This window comes from Salvelinus namaycush, chromosome 39, assembly GCF_016432855.1.
Source record: "Salvelinus namaycush isolate Seneca chromosome 39, SaNama_1.0, whole genome shotgun sequence".
Classification (NCBI taxonomy): Eukaryota; Metazoa; Chordata; class Actinopteri; order Salmoniformes; family Salmonidae; genus Salvelinus; species Salvelinus namaycush.
The window spans coordinates 22,528,668-22,549,404 of record NC_052345.1 but is presented as its reverse complement, the minus strand read 5'-3'; the positions used below and the strand labels follow the sequence as shown (position 1 = coordinate 22,549,404).

Sequence of the window (20,737 nt, the reverse complement as noted above, 5' to 3'; positions counted from 1 at the left end):
CCTGCGCCCCGCATCTGCAGGGCGAAAATAACCATCCAGCCAGGACGGGTTGTGCAGGCTCTACGCTCAAGACCTCCAGTGCGCCTCCACGGCCCAGTGTATCCGGTGCCTCTGCCTAGGACAGGGCCTCCTGTATGTCTCTCCAGCCTGGTGAGTCCTGTGCCTGCGCCTAGAACTAATCCTCCTGTATGTCTCCCCAGCCTGGTGAGCCCTGTGGCAGCTCAACGTAGCAGACTGCCCATACGTCTCCTCCCTCCAGTGATGATCCATGGCAAGAAGCCTCCAGTGATGATCCATGGCACGAAGACTCCAGTGATGATCCATGGCACGAAGACTCCAGTGATGATCCATGGCAAGAAGACTCCAGCGATGATCCATGGCAAGAAGACTCCAGCGATGATCCATGGCACGGAGCCTCCAGCGATGATCCATGGCACGGAGCCTCCAGCGATGATCCATGGCACGGAGCCTCCAGCGATGATCCATGGCACGGAGCCTCCAGCGATGATCCATGGCACGGAGCCTCCAGCGATGATCCATGGCACGGAGCCTCCAGCGATGATCCATGGCACGGAGCCTCCAGCGATGATCCATGGCACGGAGCCTCCAGCGATGATCCATGGCACGGAGCCTCCAGCGATGATCCATGGCACGGAGCCTCCAGCGATGATCCATGGCACGGAGCCTCCAGCGACGGCCTCCAGTCCGGAGCCTCCAGCGACGGCCTCCAGTCCGGAGCCTCCAGCGACGGCCTCCAGTCCGGAGCCTCCAGCGACGGCCTCAATCACGTCTATAGAATTTTGTGGTATACTGTAGAGTACTATACTACACACTGTAGTATTCTACGATTGTGTAGTGCTTACTATAGACCAAATCAGAATATTTGTGAACAAAGTCGTTCTGGTAGTTCCGTGTTGCGAGCGTCAGAAAGGTGGACTCAAGAACGCATAGGAACGCATAGGAAACCATATGCAGACCACCGCCGGACTTGCTAGATTATCTAATGAATAACTAATATACTCTGTTTTCTAAAATGTCTATATAATCATCAACACTACTCTCTTGTTATCGAGCCTCATATTTCTAGGTTGGTAGCTAGATAGCTAGTTGCTTTGTTCATGGAGGAAATGCTTGCTAGGTACAAAAGCTACATTGCCTTGGTTGCAGCTGACCTGTATGCTAGCCAGAGCCATGTATTTGTGTGTATTTTTTTTCTAAATACATAGCTAGCCAGCCAGCTAGCCCTAATTGCAATGTTGGATAGATAGCTCATCTGTTCCATCTATGAAAATAGCAACAATTATCTCACAATACTTTTTATCCAATCTTCACCCATCGCATTATGCAGCATGCCAGTGGCGTGCCTAGGGCCTGGGCCTTCAGTGAGGTCCTACACAGTCCCACCCGAATTAATCCACCTCTTATTACCATCATTATGATGCCATAGCTCTAGACACTATACATTTAGACAGAAACGCAGTATAACCAGGCGTTGCGTCACAAACAGTGTTTACCCAAAAACATGACACAATCAATGAGTCTTTTCAATATTTCCCTATTTTTCTTCACCTTTTCATTGTGCAGCTCCGTTGCCCTGCGCGCTTGTTCGTTGAGCTGTAGATTCCACTTTTGGTGTCCCCAAAAGTTTTCAAAAGCACCATTGCTTGTAAGTGCCCAGCCGTACTTTGGTGTCTCGTTGCTGCCTTGGTTAGACAACTCAAGTTTGCAAAGCCAGTGTGGCTCCAAACACCAAATCGATCACTTGCAAATAATAGGCATTCCCAGCAGTACAGTTTGCAGTGCTTCTCGGAGCCTGTGAGCCATTGATAGCGCTCGTAGTTGGAACTTTGAAAGTGGCGAACGAACCCCTTTCCCGCCTGTGACAGGCTTTGTAGCGTCGGCGTCGGGCGACCTCTCCTTACAATGTCTAACTTTTCTTGAAAAGTTCGTCTTGAGAATGGCGTTATAATTATATCCTTGACCAAATCGATATCTTCTCCTCCTTCCGCCATTGTGGGTTGAAAAAACAACTTAGTAGTACGCGAATTAATTTGTTTATCAAATTCAGTTTCCTAGTTCTGAGGTTCTGCATAGACCTGCCCATAGGACCTGCCTCTCAATATTGGTAATCCAATCAAAAGATGTGCACGCACTACGCCTGCTAGCTGGCTCCTGTGTAACACTGGAGCCAGCCAGCAGGCGTACAATAGCCAACTCTAAAGCTGATTGGTTGACACTAAATGTTCATTTCCATTCACTTTAAGCTACAAGCGCCCGCACTGTTGATTCTGAAGGCCTGAGGGCAGATTTTAGACCCCTGGCAACACATGATGGCTGAATATGATTGGATAAAAGATCTAACATAAAGACCAGCCCTCCAAATCTCAACCTGGGGCTGGAAGCAGTGCAACCAAGAGGAAAGCTATGAAATGAAGAGTATAACTCTTACTCTGGGGAATAATTGAATACATATGTGGGAAAATATATTTAAAAAAAAAAATTATATTCTGATGATGTTTAGGCCAGCAGAGAATGCCTTGCTGGCCCTGACGGCCCACCACTGCAGCATGCATGTATGCAGAAAAAGTAACGTTAGCTAGCTAGCTAATGTTATATAGTCCATCTATAAGCTGTAGCATCCAGCTACCTAGCTAACTATTTGATTTGACTAGCTGGGTTCCAGTTATTGTTCAGCTATCTTGTTTGAACAGCGAATGAACACAAGCTGCTTGCCAGTTGCTTGCCAGTTAGCTAGCTAGCTACCCCTGCCTCAGCCATTGCATTGGCTATCTTGCCAGCACACATGGACGAATGCATGTAACATTAGCAAGTGAAAACAACCCTCGCTTTCAATTAATAAGCTGGCTTGATAGCTACATCAGCATACAAATATTTCCTCACCCAATGCTAATTATAGTTCCATAGGTGTCACGTCTGCTCCCGATCTCCCCCCACTGGCACTTGAGGGCGCCAGGCTGCCCTGCATCACGCACTCCTGCAATCTATTACGCACACCTGTCTTCCCTCGTCACGCGCATCAGCGATATTGGACTCACGTGGACTCATTCATCACCTGTTTATTTCCTCCCCTATATTTGCCAGTTCCCCTGCTCTGTTCCCTGCTGCTGCATTAATTGTTTTTTGTCTGTATTACTGACGCTGTTCCTACCTCATTCAATGTCCGTGCCTTATTAAATGTTTGACTCCCCGTACCTGCTTCGTCTCTCCAGCGTCATCCCATGTGACAATAGCCTGCCATATGTGAGTTGCTGAGCTGGGGCTACGAGGTTATCAGAAAGTGTACTAGCTAGCCTAGCTAGCTACTTGTCTAGCTGCTACTACTAATTCTATCTTCTGGGATTTCCTTTCCATTTGTGCGGTACAATGAATGACCATAGCAATAAACGCAAAGAAGCCAACCTTACTAATGCACAAACTGAAAGCAGGACACCGCAAAGCAGGACACGGCTCTCGTCCCAAGTTGCGAAACGCATAGTGCCCTCTCCCTCTGTGCAGCAGACACACACAAAAATCAACAAGTCCACCTCCTGGATGACATTACTAGCCTTTTCCCTGCCTGTAGTGTTGCCTTTATGGACCTTATGACCTTATGCCTGCCCCTGGACCCAGCTACCTGCCTCCTCCTGTGGTCCTTTACAATGAACACCTGCTGCGCCCTGCTCTTGAAACCAGCTCTCTGTCTCCCATCGTGTTCATTACAAGAGTGAGTCCATGCAACTTATTATGTGACTTGTTTAGCAAATGTTTACTCCTGAACTTATTTAGGCTGGCCATAACAAAGGGGTTGAATACTTATTGACGCAAGACATTTCAGCCTTTCATTTTAAATTAATTTGTAAAAATGTTGAACAACGTAACTCCAATTTGACATGATGGTGTATTGCGTGTAGGAGAGTGACAAAAAAAATCTATTTAATCTATATTTAATTAAAAAACATTTTTTTTTAAGTCTAGGGGTGTGAATACTTTCTGAACGCACTCATTTCAGTTGTCTTCCTCCATTGTATTCACATGTCTTTATTTCTATTGTGGATTGCGTTTCTGTGCGCCAATGTAAGGTCTGCAAACCAACCTTTCTATTGAACACACTTATTTGGATTGTGATAATACCGATGAATGGATGCTGCACACAATGTGCTTATTTTTTATTACTTATTTACATGTATTTTTTTACCCCCTTTTTCTCCCCAATTTTGTGATATCCAATTGCGATCCAATTACGAGCTTGTCTCATCGCTGCAACTCCCCAACGAGCTCGGGAGAAGCGAAGGTCGAGTCATGCGTCATCCGAAACATGACCTGCCAAGCCACGCTTCTTAACACCCACACACTTAACCCGGAAGCCAGCCACACCAATTTGTCGTAGGAAACACTGTTGAACTGACAACCGGAGTCAGCCTGCAGGCACCCAGCCCACCACAAGGAGTCGTTAGAGCACGAGCCAAGTAAAGCCCCCCTGGGCAAACCCTCCCCTAACCTGGCAGACGCTGGGCCAATTGTACAGCGCCCTATGGGACTCCCGGTCACGGGTCAACTACATTTTGAAAACGCATTGAATGAATAAGAATTTTATTTATGGAAATAAATCATGGTTAACATCCTCATATCCACATGAAAAATAATATAGTTTACTATAGGATACTACAGTACTTTCTATAGATTTATGTGGTATACTGTAGGGAATACTATACTACAAAGTGTATTGGTATTCTAATTTAAATGTGCATATACCCTGCCCATTCCCCTCTCCTTATCCCAATTTGTGCTACCCATTAGTGAGAAACTTACATGCCAAGTAAAACCATACTGTATATTGAGTTCCGCACAGGTTATAGAAAAGAGTAGAATCTATGAACCTATCCATTCAAACTCCAGTCCTACCTACTTAAAAGTTAGGGAAAATGTGCTCTTTTATTATTTGTCTAGTAGGTTTCTTCAAGGAGAAAGCCCACACTTCTGTCAAAGATAATACAACAAAAACACTATAGTAAATATTACAGTCATGTCCACAAAAACACTACAGTAAATACTATAGTATACTACAGTCATGTCCGCAAAACACTACAGTATACTACAGTCATGTGTTTTTTGGCTCAAAAACACTACAGTAAAGTCCACAAAAACATTACAGTGAATATTATAGTATATAAACATAGTAATACTACAGCATTTGTACCATAGTATTTCTTTCATGTGGGCAGATCTCTTCATAATATCAATTAGTCAGTCAAAGTTTTTCCTATTGGTAGGCAATCCAGGTGTGTTTAACATCCATGAATTGCTGGCTTTATGTGAATGTCTATGGGTGACCAAGTTGTCTCGTAAGCAGCAGCTGACTATAAAATGCCGGTGTGGGATCATTTTTTCCTACATTTTTATAGTGAGTTTGCTTCCCAAATGGCACCCTATTCCCTATTTAGTACACAAAATATTCCCTTACGGCTGTTTAAAAGTAGTGCACTATACAGGGAATAGGGTGCATTTTGGGACGCACCCTGAGCATGCCAAGAAACCACCATTGTAACTTATGGTACCCACTCAAGGCAGAAAGCAGCAGCACCCAAAGACCATATGGGTGAACTGGAGGAACTGTAACCCCTGGGGCTTAATGCTATATTAATGGCGTAAGTAATAAGACATCCTGCTTAAAAAATAGGATTATCTCGATCAATACACTGCAAGGTAACCTGATACTTTCAAGGGGGGGCAGAGTAGAAGTGATAATAGGCTAGTGCTCTAATGTTATTCCCTTAGTAAACAACATATTTCTTAGTAAGTGTTATTTGGTTAGTCAGTCATTCAGCATCATTAAAAGTGATTCAAAATACTAAATTACCTCGGAATTAAAACTTTGTCGTCAGCAAGATATTGGAAGGCCACTATAGAGTGAGAATCACATTGTTGCCTCCTTTACTTTGCCAGAGCTGCAAGTGACAAGGTATCTATGCTGACAAGTTACTCACTGTGCTTTAATTATCTTTTTTTAGGTAAACCCTGTCTTTGTGTTTCCTCGCGAAATTTGACTGCTTATTTTTGACAGATTCATAAAAAAAATTGTCATTAAGGTGCAGTGTGATGTTTATGCATTTAATGTTATATATGTTGCAATATGAGTGATTTAATATTTCATTTCAAGCTCTACAATAACTGAAAACCCTGGGTCCAAATTCATTTTCTGATATTGCCAAACTGTGTGCATTAACGAATGACAATGGCATCACTGGGGCAACATTTTAATTTTGTGGGTGATATACACTACATGACCAAGAGTATGTGGACACCTGCTCGTCGAACATCTCATTCCATAATTATGGGCATTCATATGGAATTGGTCCCCCCTTTGCTGCTATAACAGCCTCCATTCTTCTGGGAAGGCTTTCCACTACAGCCACGAGCATTAGTGAGGTCGGACACTGACGTTGGGTGATTAGGCCTGGCTCGCAGTCTGTGCTCCAATCCCAAAGGTGTTCGATGGGGTTGAGGTCAGAGCTCTGTGCAGCCCAGTCATGTTCTTCCACACCGATCTCGACAAACAACTTCTGTGTGGACCTGGCTTTGTGCAAGGGGCATTGTCATGCTGAAAGTTGGAAGCACAGAATCGTCTAGAATGTCATTGTATGCTATTAAGATTTCCCTTCACTGGAACTAAGAAGCCTAGTCCGAAACATGAAAAACAGCCCAAGACCATTATTCCTCCTCCACCAAACTGTACAGTTGGCACTATGCATTGAGGCAGGTAGCGTTCTCCTGGCATCCAACAAACCCAGATTTGTCCATTGGACTGCCAGATGGTGAACCGTGATTCATCACTCCAGAGAACACTTTTCCACTGCTCCAGAGTCCAATGGCGGTGAGCTTAACACCACTCCAGCCGACGCTTGGCATTGCGTATGGTGATCTTAGGCTTGTGTGTGGCTGCTCGACCATGGAAACCCATTTCATGAAGCTCTCGACAAACAGTTCTTGTGCTGACGTTGCTTCCAGAGACAGTTTGGAACTTGGTAGTGAGTGTTACAACCGAGGACAGACGATTTTGTGTGGCCTACCCTTTCACGGCTAAGCCATTGTTGGTCCTAGACATTTCCACTTCACAATAACACCGCTTACAGTTGCACAGAGCAGCTCTAGCAAGACAGACATTTGAGGACTTGCTGGAAAGGTGGCATCCTATGACAGTCACTGAGCTCTTCAGTAAGGCCATTCTTCTGCCAATGTTTGTCTATGAAGATTGCATGGCTGTGTGCTCGATTTTATACACCTGTCAGCAACGGGTGTGGCTGAAATAGCCAAATCCACTCATTTGAAAGGGTGTCCACATACTTTTGCATATATAGTAAAATACATTCAGAGGCTGATAAAATACAGCTGTCAGATTTTGCGCCTCAGGACTCAGACTGAGTGACTGAAACAGGGAGGGGAGGGTACATTTGAATTCATGTGGCGTTACAGCACAGCAGATGACATTGCACAAATGGCCGTGCTCATGTAGTTCATCTTCAGTCGCCCACTGGCGCAAACCACTGTAGCCTATCTACTGACTCTCTGGATACAAGTTATTTTGGGTATAGCTGGTGGTTTGTCTCCAGTGCCGAAAGAAGTAGCTAAGTCATACATTTTTTTGGGACGGGAGCACAGAGCACATTTTTAAATGCATCTGTTTCAAAATGTGACTCTACTGACATTTTCAATGAAGCCTTTGATCACTTTTAATTCTCTAATTTTGTCTTTTGTTTTTGAAGCGTTGGTGCATCATTGACCTGAATGACCTCTGAAGTAACAAATATAATTGGAAGAGTAGATTCTGTTTACGTTAAAGAAAATGTTTGAAACCTAGCTATTTCTCATTAACATTTGTTTTTAATCCTGAAGAGAAGAGCTGTTGAATAGTCGTGTCCTGACATATTGGCCTATTGTTTCCATCGCAGTCCTGTTTACACTGTCTGTGCTGGCATTATTAACCATAGATCTACAGGAGTAACTATCTGATCACATTGAATGGCGCCGGAGGGGATTTCTGCCGTTTTACGTGCTCCTAACCAACTGTGCTATTTAGTTAGTTTTTTTCCACGTTGTTTGTAACTTATTTTATACATAATGTTGCTGCTACCTTCACTTATGACCGAAAATAACTTCAGGACATCAGAACAGTGATTTCTCACCTAGATTACTCACCTAGAACTGGACGAAGATTTTTTCTTTAACGAGTCCGATGCCAAGGATTACCTCAATTACCTTCGACTCACCGATGCCCCCGCACATCGACTCTGTACCGTAACCCCCTGTTATTTTATTGTTGCTCCTTAATTATTTGTCTTATAAATCTTTTTTTTGTTGTATTTGATCAAATTAAACATCAAGGGCCGGTTTGCAAGCTGCAGATTAAAAATGTAGGCCATAGGCTAGCTTTAAATTTAAAAAAATCAGACAGTTGATGTTGAGTCCTTGCATCCATAGCTTCATCTATGAATCTTAAACCAAATCACCCATTTCTCCCAGCAATCATTGTCAAAGGTGCAATGTGCAGAAATCACTCTGCCATTTCCTGGTTTCTAAAATTCTAATAGTTAGCCTAATTTCAGTTTGTGACAAAGTGTATTGTGTGTGCTTTGTTTTGCTTCATAATGATGAAACTTGTGGGGGAAAGCACTATTGTCAGTTTATTGGCTAATGTAGAGGAATGTAGTTGGGTCACAGTCATTTAAGGTATTTAATCTTGCATCTTGTCATCAAAACTTGCAGACTTCAAGTGCCATTTAGCCCTAGGGAACATGCATAGACCCCACTTCCAAATTACTTTAACATCCACAAGCTTTGCAAAGGGAGAGATTGAATGGACGCCAGCTTAATTAATGGACGCCTAAATGACATACCCAAATCGAACTGCCTGTAGCTCAGGACCTGAAGCAAGGATATGCATATTCTTGATACCATTTTAAAGGAAACACTTTGAAGTGTGGAAATGTGAAATTAATGTAGGATAATATAACACATTAGATCTGGTAAAACATAATACAAAGAAAAAAACATGGGTTTTATTTGTTTTCCCCATTTTCTTTGAAATGCAAGAGAAAGGCCAATATATGACTTAGGAATCTAGGCGCAACTTGGATTTGGACATTAGATGGCAGCAGTGTATGTGCAAAGTTTTAGACTGATCAAATGAACCATTGTATTTCTGGAGAAAGAAAATTGTATCAAGACTTCCCAAATGTGCCTAATTGATTTATTAATAGATTTTCAAGTTCATAACTGTGCACTCTCCTCAAACAATACCATGGTATTATTTCACTAATACCTACTGTAAATTGGACAGTGCAGTTAGATTAAAAAGAATTTAAGCTTTTTGCCCATATCAGATATGTCTATGTCCTGGGAAATGTTACTTACAACCTCATGCTAATCACATTAGCCTATGTTAGCTCAACCGTTCCACGGAGGGGAGGGGGGGGGGAGCACCGATCCTGTAGAGGTTAATCACTTGATGGCTGATTGTTGCCTGGTGAAAAATGTGTAGAGTTGCCACCAACATCCCCCATTGATCTAACTGGGGAATGATGCAAAACATGATCATTTGTGTTCTGAGGTTTAATATGATGTGCGTCCCAAATGTAACCCTGTGCCCTATTTAGTGCACTACTTCTGAACATTGCCCAATAGGTTGTGTGTGAGATGTTTGTATGGGCATGTCTCCAGACTAGACACTACACACCAACTTCTCCAGGCACGCCACTCTCCAAGTAACAAATATGCAGTTTGAGGGAACTATTTTTAAAATAAAGTGGTGATCCTAACTGACCTAAGACAGGGAATTTTTACTAGGATTAAATGTCAGGAATTGCAAAAAACGGAGTTTAAATATATTTGGCTAAGGTGTATGTAAACTTCTGACTAGAACTGTAGAACTGGTTTCATAACATCCCCTAGGTATACATTGCCACCAAGTGGTTCCCAGTGGGTCAGAAGTTTACATACAATCATTAGTATTTGGTAGCATTGTCTTTAAATTGTATAACTTGGGTAAAATGTTTCAGGTAACCTTCCACAAGCTTCCCACAATAAGTTGGGTGAATTTTGGCCCATTTCTCCTGACAGAGCTGGTGTAACTGAGTCCTCCTTGCTCTCACACGCTTTTTCAGTTCTGCCCACAAATGTTCTATAGGATTGAGGTCAGGGCTTTGTGATGGCCACTCCAATACCTTGACTTTGTTTTAATTAAGCCATTTCCCCACAACTTTGGAAGTATGCTTGGGGTCATTGTCCATTTGGAAGACCCATTTGCGACCAAGCTTTAACTTCCTGACTGATGTCTTGAGAAGTTGCTTCAATATATCCACATAATTTTCCTGGCTCATGATGCCATCTATTTTGTGAAGTGCACCAGTTCCTCCTTCAGCAAAGCACCCCCACAACATGATGATGCCACCCCCGTGCTTCACGGTTGGGATGGTGTCCTCGGCTTGCAAGCCTCCCCCTTTTCCCTCCAAACATAAGGATGACTATTATGGCCAAATAATCCTTGATGGATATTGAAGGTCTCTCTCCAGTCTACTGTAAGATTTTACCCATGTAAATGGATCTATTTTACCCATCAAGGCAAGATGTAGTTTTCTTATGCAATATTTGGGTACACTCCACACACATTGGGTACACTTTGGAATACAGTATGTTCTATGTTGGCATAACCATGTACTGCATATCCCCTGAAGGTTCAAGTGAGATGTCTTGTAAAATACCAAAACGGGTTACTGTAGTTGTTGAACTAAGACGACTGATAATCAAAGGGTTAACAAATGCAATAGGTTGTTCAAATCTAATTTAACTATTGGATAATGACAATATCGCTGGACTGTGACACTTTGAATGTCTGAAAGAAAAACAATTAAATATATCAAGATATACTATAACATACAGTATACCCCTTAGAATTTATTTAGTGATTTGATACTGAGTGTACAAAACATTAGGAACAGGTGCCATGGCCCATTCGTTGGCGCGGGCAACATCTCGCTGGAGCAGGGAAAGCAGGCGAGACACCTCCATCGCTTCCCGGAGGAGCTCCTCTGTGCATCCCTGCAGCCTGGGCAACAGAGTCTGGTAAGGCAGCCAAGAGAGCAGAAGGACCCATATGTGACTTTCAAGTCAGCATCAAAGACTCTGGGGGGGGGTCCTGGCTTCAGTCGTGGGTTCCGCCCTATAATATCCCGGTCCAGGAGGACCATGGCAGCTATCATGGTGTCCATGGTCGGGTACTCCCGGAGGCTGAGTGACTCTGCGCCCGCAACAACTCCACGGTCCAGTCTCTGCTGTGAGTTGGAAGCGCCCCCTGGCAGAGACCCAGCTCTCCACCAGTTTGAGGTCCAGTGCAGTAGCTACCTGAGTGAGTAGGCTCCTCATAGCCTCTCGAGCCACTGGGAGCGATGAAGCCCCGCTGCCGGTTTCTGATGGCCTGTCAACCTGGTAGCCCTGCTCACGGTGGTGAACAGTGCCAGCCTTGTCCCCCAGGAACAGCTGTCGTCACCATCGAAGCTACCAACCTTCTGACGCAGGGCATGCGTTCTTCGTTCAAGGTGGTCCAGCGGCCCGACTCCTGCCCCTGTTCCAGGACTGGCAGCACATGGGCTCTGCCTGCGGTGGCTCCGGCCACACTTCCTGGGAGGGGTACTGGGCCCAGTAGAGGGACTAACAGCTTGCTGGCGCACCACTCCTGAGGGAGGGAGCTCATCCCCAGCCTGAGCCCGAGCCTGGCCGACCCACTCGTGCATGGCCTCCAATCGCGCCATTAGGCCAGCTGCTCCAGGCTGCAAACAGCCAGTGAATATACTTCCACGCAAGCTATTACACTTACCAGTGACTTACCAAGTGAACTTCAGAGTTTGTACCTCAAACCATACGGACGTCCGCCGAGAAAATGAAAGAGAACGTGTCACGGCCATGGGGTCTATATATAGGGGCGGACCCCAGCTGTGACACAGGTGTACACGGGATTAAATCGGTAAATCCTCACCTCGGATGTATCCCTCCGCTGCGGAGTGATACCAATATATTGGAGCGATCCAATATAGTGAAACATAACATGCTGCAACCATTTAGGCCACCAGAGGTGGCAAAGTGGACTAGTCTGACAAGGTGATATGGTCATAATACATTTTTCTGTCACTGGGCAAATTTCAGGTCTTGTGAGTGGAAACTTGAACATTGTAAGCATTCTGTGCAACTTCTGGCGCACGTTTACTATGAACACTGGCTGTACCTGCTTTAGTTAGTTTTAGTCAGTGGCCATGGAGGCTACTGTGGCTATTTGGGCATAATGTAGGCCTATCAGAATAGTTTACCAATGGAGCAAATACATCCCATAACATTTTAAGATGGAAATAGCTATTGATTTCTATGATATATAGCCTAGAGTGAGTTGTGTGGGGTGTGGGAAAAAGAGGGAGTATACAGCTGGTTAGTGAGCATTGCAAAGGGCTCGGCTTTGCAGCTGTAGACTCCCCTTCTCCCCCACCCCACACAACTCACTCTAGCTGTAACTAGCATAATTCAAATATTTAAAATAACCTACTGAGTTGTTGACCTGTGAAGAGAGTACAGTATTAGATAAATAGGCTTGTTCAGGATGTTGTTTATAGGCTTGTTGTGTAGGTGCAAGTTAAAAGACTAATCTTGCCAGTACCTTTGTCATCAACCACAGGAGGTTGGGGATACCTTCATTTGGGAGAACGCGCTTTGGGTAATGACTGGAGCAGAATAGGTGGAGTGGTATCAAATACATCAAACACATGCTTTCCAGGTGTTTGATCTCATTCTATTTGCTCCATTCCCGGCCATTATTATGAGCCATTCATGCAAAACCTATTGTGCACCCTATGGCAGAATGCTAGGGAATTGGACCGTGACTATATGTCTATCTCCCTTTCCATTTGTTGTTTGGGCATTAGACCATTTCAATGTTTTTTTTGTTTGTTTTCAATTGTAGTTTGCAGATTGTTTTATCTTCCCTCACAAAACTAGACTAAACTAAGACCAAACAGACAGTGACTCTAACATTCCAACTATGGAGACAAACAATGAGACTTTATGATGACTCGATACAACATATTCTAAGACGATGCACTCGTACAACAAATTAAAAGTTAGATTTTCTTTAAGTCGTTATATTCAAAAGGGCTGATTTTATGTTGATTCAATCACAATTCCTACATTAAAGGGAAACGATCTGTTTAAGGAAAGGAAACTAATTGGGCAACTATATAGTGATTGAAGTTCATTCTCTTAGCCCACTGGGCACACCACATCAAAATGTGGGTAATATTTGATGGAGACGTTGATCAATGAGATTTCAACCTTTATTCACCCACTCAAAAAGAAAGCCAGAAGTTGGTTGAATTCACAATGCATTATCACTATGCTTTCAACCATATAAAAGCACAACCAAATTCCAATGGAAAGACAATGACTGATATTTGGTTTAGTTGTCATCTAAATGTGTTTTCACTGCGCTTTCAACCATTTAAAAGCACAACAAAGTTCAAATGGGAATACAATTTCAAATATTTTGTATTTATACAACAATTTACATTTTTATCACTGTGTTACATCTATATAATAACACAACCAAATGACCTGGATTGCAGTTGAGATTATATAAAAGTACATAGTCCAAGCTCATGCTGTTCGGGATTCTGCACAGATTATTATAGCAATTGTGAAGATCTCCACAGACCTGCTACCTTTGCATGCTATCTTAAGCATGCAAACATTTGCAAACAAACGTTCTATGATTACATAACAAGACATTTATAGTTACAGTAACCTCAAAATGTGGCCATCTGACAACAGCAGTCAAGCACCCAAGCTAACTGACTAACGTTGGCTAGCTTGCTAGCTACTTCCAGACACAAATGAGAAACATGGCTGGTAAATTTGCTCTGGCTATCGACAGTTGTCGCAGTGACATCATGAGCAGCGGAGTCTATTGTTTAAACATGTAGCTAGCTAGCTAAACAATGAACCATAATCCCAATTTATAACGTTACTACCTTGCATGAATCTGCAGGTAGCTAACCAACCAGGTTCAATGTTAGCTAGCTAGCTAACTTTCGGCTATAACTAGCCATGCAAATGGCTCTAAGATACGAATAATATTACTACACAGATCATACACGTAACGTTAGCTAGCGAGCCAGCCAGCTAACGTTAGCTAGATAGCTAACAGTACGCTTTAATTTTAAATGAAAACAACTTGCTGACAAAATTAGAAACGTTTAATATCTGAAAATGTAGCTAGCTAGACTATTTTACCTGTATACATGGATGGACGCTTCTCCCTCTCTGTCAAGGATGCCATGGTTTCCCTTAGTTTGAAGATGTAATCCTGAGACAGGTGTTTTATACAATAGCCTTCTGTGTGTTCTATTTTCGACTCCCTCTGCATATTTGCAATCAAACGCCAGAATTTGTTCCATCTCCTTAGCTATCATACTCTAATTCCACTGGGCATTCCACTCGATCCTTCAGAAAGTGGAGAGCAACACTTTTGCAGTTCTACTACATGATATCTATCAAAAAAGCTGCATTAGAAAGGATTACCTACACATACTGACCAGCTCATGTAATAGACAGAAGTGTGCTACATGGCAGACCAATCCGAACTCATCTCTCGGGAAGATTCCTGTCATTTTCCGTGGCTAAACCAACGCGTAGGCTCGTAATTTAACAATTTTATTTGTATTTACAGATGGTTTACAAGTTTGTAATTAAGGCACATGAAAGTTCACATGTTCCAGAAGGCATTTCTGCCAAAGCAAATGGCTCTCCTGTGAAGTAGTGACATGTGACATACGCCTAGTTTCCTGAAATGAGCCACATTTGGTCCAGACCAAAGATCTACATCTGTGGACGTTGAAATCAAGGCCAGTCTGTACTGCACAAAAATAAATGTCAATGTCAGTCCATGCTTAGTAGGTAGTAAACCCTACCTGGTTAAAATGAGAGCGAGATCGTTTGTATTTGTCTTTTATTTGCAAGTCAAGCACTGATCATCATGTCACAAGCGTATAAATAAGCACATAAAATTGTGTAAAAATAAATACAAAATGGCTGGAATATGACACGGTTTGATGGAAACATGGATAATGTTATCAAAAGCAAAGGAAATGAAAGGGAAAGGGGGATACCTAGTCAGTTTACAAATGAATGCATTCAACTAAAATGTGTCTTCCGCATTTAACCCTTTGTAAATTGTAAATAAGAATTTGTTCTTAACTGACTTGCCTAGTTAAATAAAGGTCAAATAAAAATAAAAAACACAACCCCTCTAAATCAAAGAGTTGCAGAAAATATTAATGATCAAAGTTTCAGGGATGCTGGCCCATGTTGACTCCAATGCTTCCCACCGTTGAGTCAAGTTGGCTGGATGTCCTTTGGGTGGTGGACCATTGTTGATACACTTAAGCATGAAAACCCCAGAAGCATTGTAGTTCTTGACACACCCAAACCGGTGCGCTTGGCAGCTACTACCATCATAGCCGCGGGAAGTAGTTTGGGATTTTTTTGCCCACACTGATACATATCGGTCTGCTTAATACAGGACTATTAAAGGCCCAGTGTCACGTTCGTTTGTAGAAACGGACCAAGGCGCAGCGAATGTTGAGTTCCACATAATTTTTTAAATAGTGAAACTAAACAAAAACAATAAACAAACAACGAACCGTGACTACAGAGGTGCTACATACACTACTCAAAATACAAACAATATCCCATAACCCACAGGTGGAAAAAATGCTACTTAAGTATGATCCCCAATTAGAGACAACAATAGCCAGCTGCCTCTAATTGGGAATCATACCAAAACCCCAACATAGAAAAAACAACCTAGAACCCCACATAGAAAATATAAACTAGACTAACCCCCCAGTCACGCCCTGACCTACTCCACCATAGAAAATAAAGGCTCTCTATGGTCAGGATGTGACAGTACCCCCCCCCCCCCCCCCCAAAAGTGCGGACTCCGGCCGCAAAACCTGAAACCAAAAGGGAGGGTTAGGGGGGGAGGGGGTCATCCTGGACTTAGGAAGAGGACATCCTGGACTTGGGAAGAGATAATGGCAGGAGACGAAAGCCTTCCATGGAAACAGACGCATGCGGTGAAGGAAGGATAGCGACGACGCCGGGGTCTCAAAAACAAATGGGGGGCGGCACACGGGGTGGTCGGCAAAGTTGAGGGGTGAGTCAGAGACTGTCGGAGTTATTGGATAAATTGGAGGAGAGTGAACGGAGGGGAGAGTTAGAGACCTTCGAGGAGTTGTTGGATAAATTGGAGGACAGTGAAGCGAGAGAGCTGTTGGTTTGGCGTAGTATGCACGGCATTCGCCCTGAGGAGCGTGTTAGCCGTCCGATGCCACCTGTGCCAGCTCCCCATACTCGTCCTGAGAAGCGTGTCATTTGTCCGGTACCATGTGTGCCGGTTCTACGCACCAGGTCTCCAGTGCGCCTCCCCAGTACGGTACGTCCTGTGCCTGCTCCTCGCACTCACCCAGATGTACGCCTCCACAGCACAGTACGTCCTGTGCTAGCTCCTCGCACTTGCCGTGTGAGGTGTGTCATCGAATCGGTACCATTGATGCAGGCTATACGCACCAGGTCTCCAGCGTGCCTTCACGGCCCAGTACGTCCTGTGCCAGCTCCTCGCACTTGCCGTGCGAAGTGTGTTAAAGTTCCGGTACCATTGATGCCGGCTATACGCACCAGGTCTCCAGTACGCCTCCACAGTCCGGTACGTCCTGTGCCTGCTCCTCGCACTCTCCCTCAAGTGCGCCTTCCCAGTCAGGTATGTCCTGTGCCTGCTACTCGCTCTCTCCCTGAAGTGCGTATCCACAGTCAGGTACGTCCTGTGCCTGCTCCTCGCTCTCTCCCTGAAGTGCGTGTCCACAGTCAGGTGCGTCCTGAGCCTGCTCCCCACACGGTCTGGCGCCACCTGTACCGGCCCCACACATCAGGCCTCCAGTGCGCCTCCCCAGTCCAGTGCTTCCGGCGACACACCCAAACCGGTGTGCTTGGCAGCTACTACCATCATAGCCGTGGGAAGTAGTTTGGGATTTTTTTTCCCACACTGGTGCATATCGGTCTGCTTAATACAGAACTATTAAAGGCCCAGTGTCACGTTCGTTTGTAGAAACGGACCAAGGCGCAGCGAATGTTGAGTTCCACAAAATTACTCAGTTTGATTCTGAATAAACAAATGACTCATTTTGAATGCGCTGTTGTACACTGCTAACTCCTGTTTGGACCATGTATGCAAACATATATTGAGAGTGTTGGGTTTTAAGAATGTGAAATATACCTATTCATGTCACTGATGGAGTGCCAAGGTTTAGAGGGTCTACACCAGAAGTTAAGGGTTATAGGAGGAAGGTATATAGTGTGTGCAACTAAGCTTGGAATGTGTTTAGTGCAGGGATGCCATTACATGTGGCAGGCATTGATAAGGAGAGATGGGTGGAGATCTTAGAAATGAACAATGTCACTGAGGGAGAGAGGGTAATGTATAATGTTTACATTGTCAGGATATGTTATTGTTAGCCATCGGGGATCCTCTGGGAGGAGAAGAGACACAGTCTGGTATCAATAACCATGACAGCCTTGAGTTGGGGAGGAGTGAGCACTTTGGGTTAGAGGTCAGGTTAGATGAAGTGAGGAAGAAGAGATATCACTAAGGTTCTGTCTAGCAACAGAGAGGCTTTGGCTGTTCAGTTGTGGAGGAGGAGACTCAGCCTAGGCGAAAGGGTTAAATATCAGTGCTTGTGAATGTTTTCTTGTCTGAATCCAGCTGTAGCGACCCTTTAGGAGGAATTAAACTTGGTTAAGCTTCTATAGTGTCCGTCGAGTTATTTACTCTGAAAATCAGAACCTAGCAATAGATGGGTACATATAGATAGTATATGGGAACTATAGATGGTTAAACATATTTCAACGTTAATGTAAATTGTATAACTGGAGTGATGTTGACTCTTGATTGAGCGGTGTGTGGAAAAGTGGAACCCAATGTTGGAATTGGTCTAGCCTTGAAGCTAGATCAATTCCAACTTCCAACACTGGGCTCCACTTTAGGAAGTTTCTGTGTGAGAATTACTATGAAAAAATAATAAAAATGCTGAATTGCAAATCAACCATTAGCCATTACTCTCACCCACTTCAGGATTGGATAGATGGAAACAATATGGCTACAATACAATTACCACACTAAATCTATACAATTTACTTTGGTCTCCAGGAGTCGTTAGAGGTTGATTTGGAATTTAGCATGCAACTTTGACTAACTGCCCCTATTTACAAAGAAAGAAACGGGGTAATAATTGACATTTTCTCTTACTTCTCAGCCCCTAATTGTTGACATGATCATTTATGGCGTGTTGAAAGCCAGTGGTTTCTACGCTGTCCGTGGGTACTGAGGCCCCTCCTACTGGTCAACATCACTGAGGGACAACAGGTACAAATCTGTGTGTGTGCGTGAATGTATTGTCTGTATGTCAGTTAGTCTGTCTCAAACACCATCTTCCCCCTGATTCAGAGGGGTTGGGTTAAATGCGGAAGACACATTTCGGTTTAATGCATTCAGTTGTGCAACTGACTAGGTATCCCCTTTCCCTTTCATCTCTCACTCACTCACATTCTCTCTTTATTCCTCTAGCTCCGGAGAGCATTCCGAAGCATCCGCAATGCACTGCCTCAGATCCTCTGTCTTCCTGCTCTTCATGCTCAGTGTGCTCATGTTCTCACTCATGGCCCTCAAACTCTTTGGGAAAAGCTAAGTCAGGATCAGGAATGTCTTGTAGTCATATGGGCATAATGCCTGCCAGCATTGTAAAATCTAGAACAGGTGTGACCATTTTGTCTGCGGAAGCCTGGTCTGAATGCAGGCCTTTATTCCAGCCAAGCATTAACACATCTGATTCAACGAATCAACTCATATTCTATCAAGACTTTTATTAGTTGGCGTCAGGTGTGTTCATGCTAGGTTGGAACAAAAGCCTGCACCCATGCCGGTCTGATATAGTTGGCAAGCAAAGAATTACTACCAAATGCGTAGCGCTTCATAAAGTCGCACTGAAAACTACCGTAGTTGCCTCTATAAGAGAAGGTCTAGGATCAGCTATTCAGCTATGTCCCCTTTCTCTTTTAATAAGTTAATAAGGTACACCCATCTAGTACCGGGTCGGATCCCTCTGCCTGCAGAACAGCCTGAATTATTTGGGGCATGGAAACGTTGCTCAAGTGACCTAACGTGTGCCAGGAGCTTGCATGATTCTTGCCATTCTCCTTCGACCTCTTATCAACAAGCTGTTTTGGATGCAACATTCTCTGTAAACCCTAGACAAGATCGTGTGTGAAAAGTCCAGGAGGATGGCCATTTCTGAGATGGAACCGTAGCGCCTGGGACTGACGATCATACCACTTTCAAAGTCGCTAATGTCACTCGTTTTGCTATTCTAATGTTAAATTGAACAGTAACTGAATGCCTCTGCCTGTCTGCCTGCTTTATATAGCAAGCCACGGACACGTGACTGAACGGGTAGCGTACCTAATAAACCTACAACTATTTTGCTGAGAGTAGATTATACTTGCAATGATGGTAATACGTGGTGGGTTTTGCCTACTGAAGTTGAATAAACTGGTTGTAGTTGCTCTGGATAAGAGCCTCTACTAAATGACTAAACTGTACAAATGTAATTGTTTAATCTTTACTATACAGACAATTACAGTACCAGTCAAAAGTTTGGACACACCTACCCATTCAAGGGTTTTTATTTTATTTTCACTATTTTCTACAGTGAAGACATCAAAACTGTGAAATAACACATGTGGAATCATGTAGAAAAAAAAAAAAAGTGTTAAACAAATCAAAATATATTTTGGATTCTTCAAAGTAGCCATCCTTTCCCTTGATGACAGCTTTGCACAGTCTTGGCATTCTCTAAACCAGCTTCATGAGGAATGCTTTTCCAACAGTCTTGAAGGAGTTCCCACATATGCTAAGCACTGGAATGCACTGAAAATGGAATGGCTCATAGGCTCCTGCTCCTTTCTACTGTTTCTGTAGCTTAAGGCAGCTTGGTGTAAAAGTACAACTTCTACGACTTCAAGTGAAGTCACTTCACCCATGTGGTGAAGTTTCCTCTAGTTACAGGTCTAGGATCAGATTCCCCTCCCCAATCCTAACCTCAACCATTTGTGGGGATAATTCTAAACTGACCCAAGATCACTGTCTATGGGCAACTTCATCCTACTCCTATCCTATGTACCCAATCAGAAAGAAGTATGGAAGCTCGTTAGGGCCAAGAGGCACAAGATGGTGCGAGCCTTCGGCGTGCTGCAGGAGAGGAAGGGAGAGGAGGTGCCTGTGGTAAGCCAGGCCAGTCGGAACCAGCTTGTGCGGTTGGTCCAGCCGGACATTAGCAACGCCCACAGGGAGCTGCTGTGGAGCGTCTCCGACGACAACAACAAAGGCTGCATAGGTGAGTGGTTGGAGTCGACTTCACACAGAGACCCACACAAAGATGTGTTACATGCTGAGTAAATTGCAGATGGCTGCCAGATCTCACAAGACCTGGATAGGTGTTTAATATGTCAGCTAACATCCACATGTCAGCTAACATCCACATCATATGATATAGCCATTTGAATCCCGAATTCCCATTCACTGACATGGTACACAACC

At 43.8% G+C, this 20,737-nt stretch overlaps 1 non-coding gene across 1 annotated transcript; it reads left to right on the top strand.

The window, feature by feature from the left end:
- The first annotated feature begins 4,920 nt into the window (after positions 1–4,920).
- LOC120033066 lies at positions 4,921–4,973 on the top strand. Its single transcript, XR_005473905.1, has one exon. It is a non-coding gene; the product is annotated as a U7 small nuclear RNA (small nuclear RNA).
- The last annotated feature ends 15,764 nt before the right edge of the window (positions 4,974–20,737 follow it).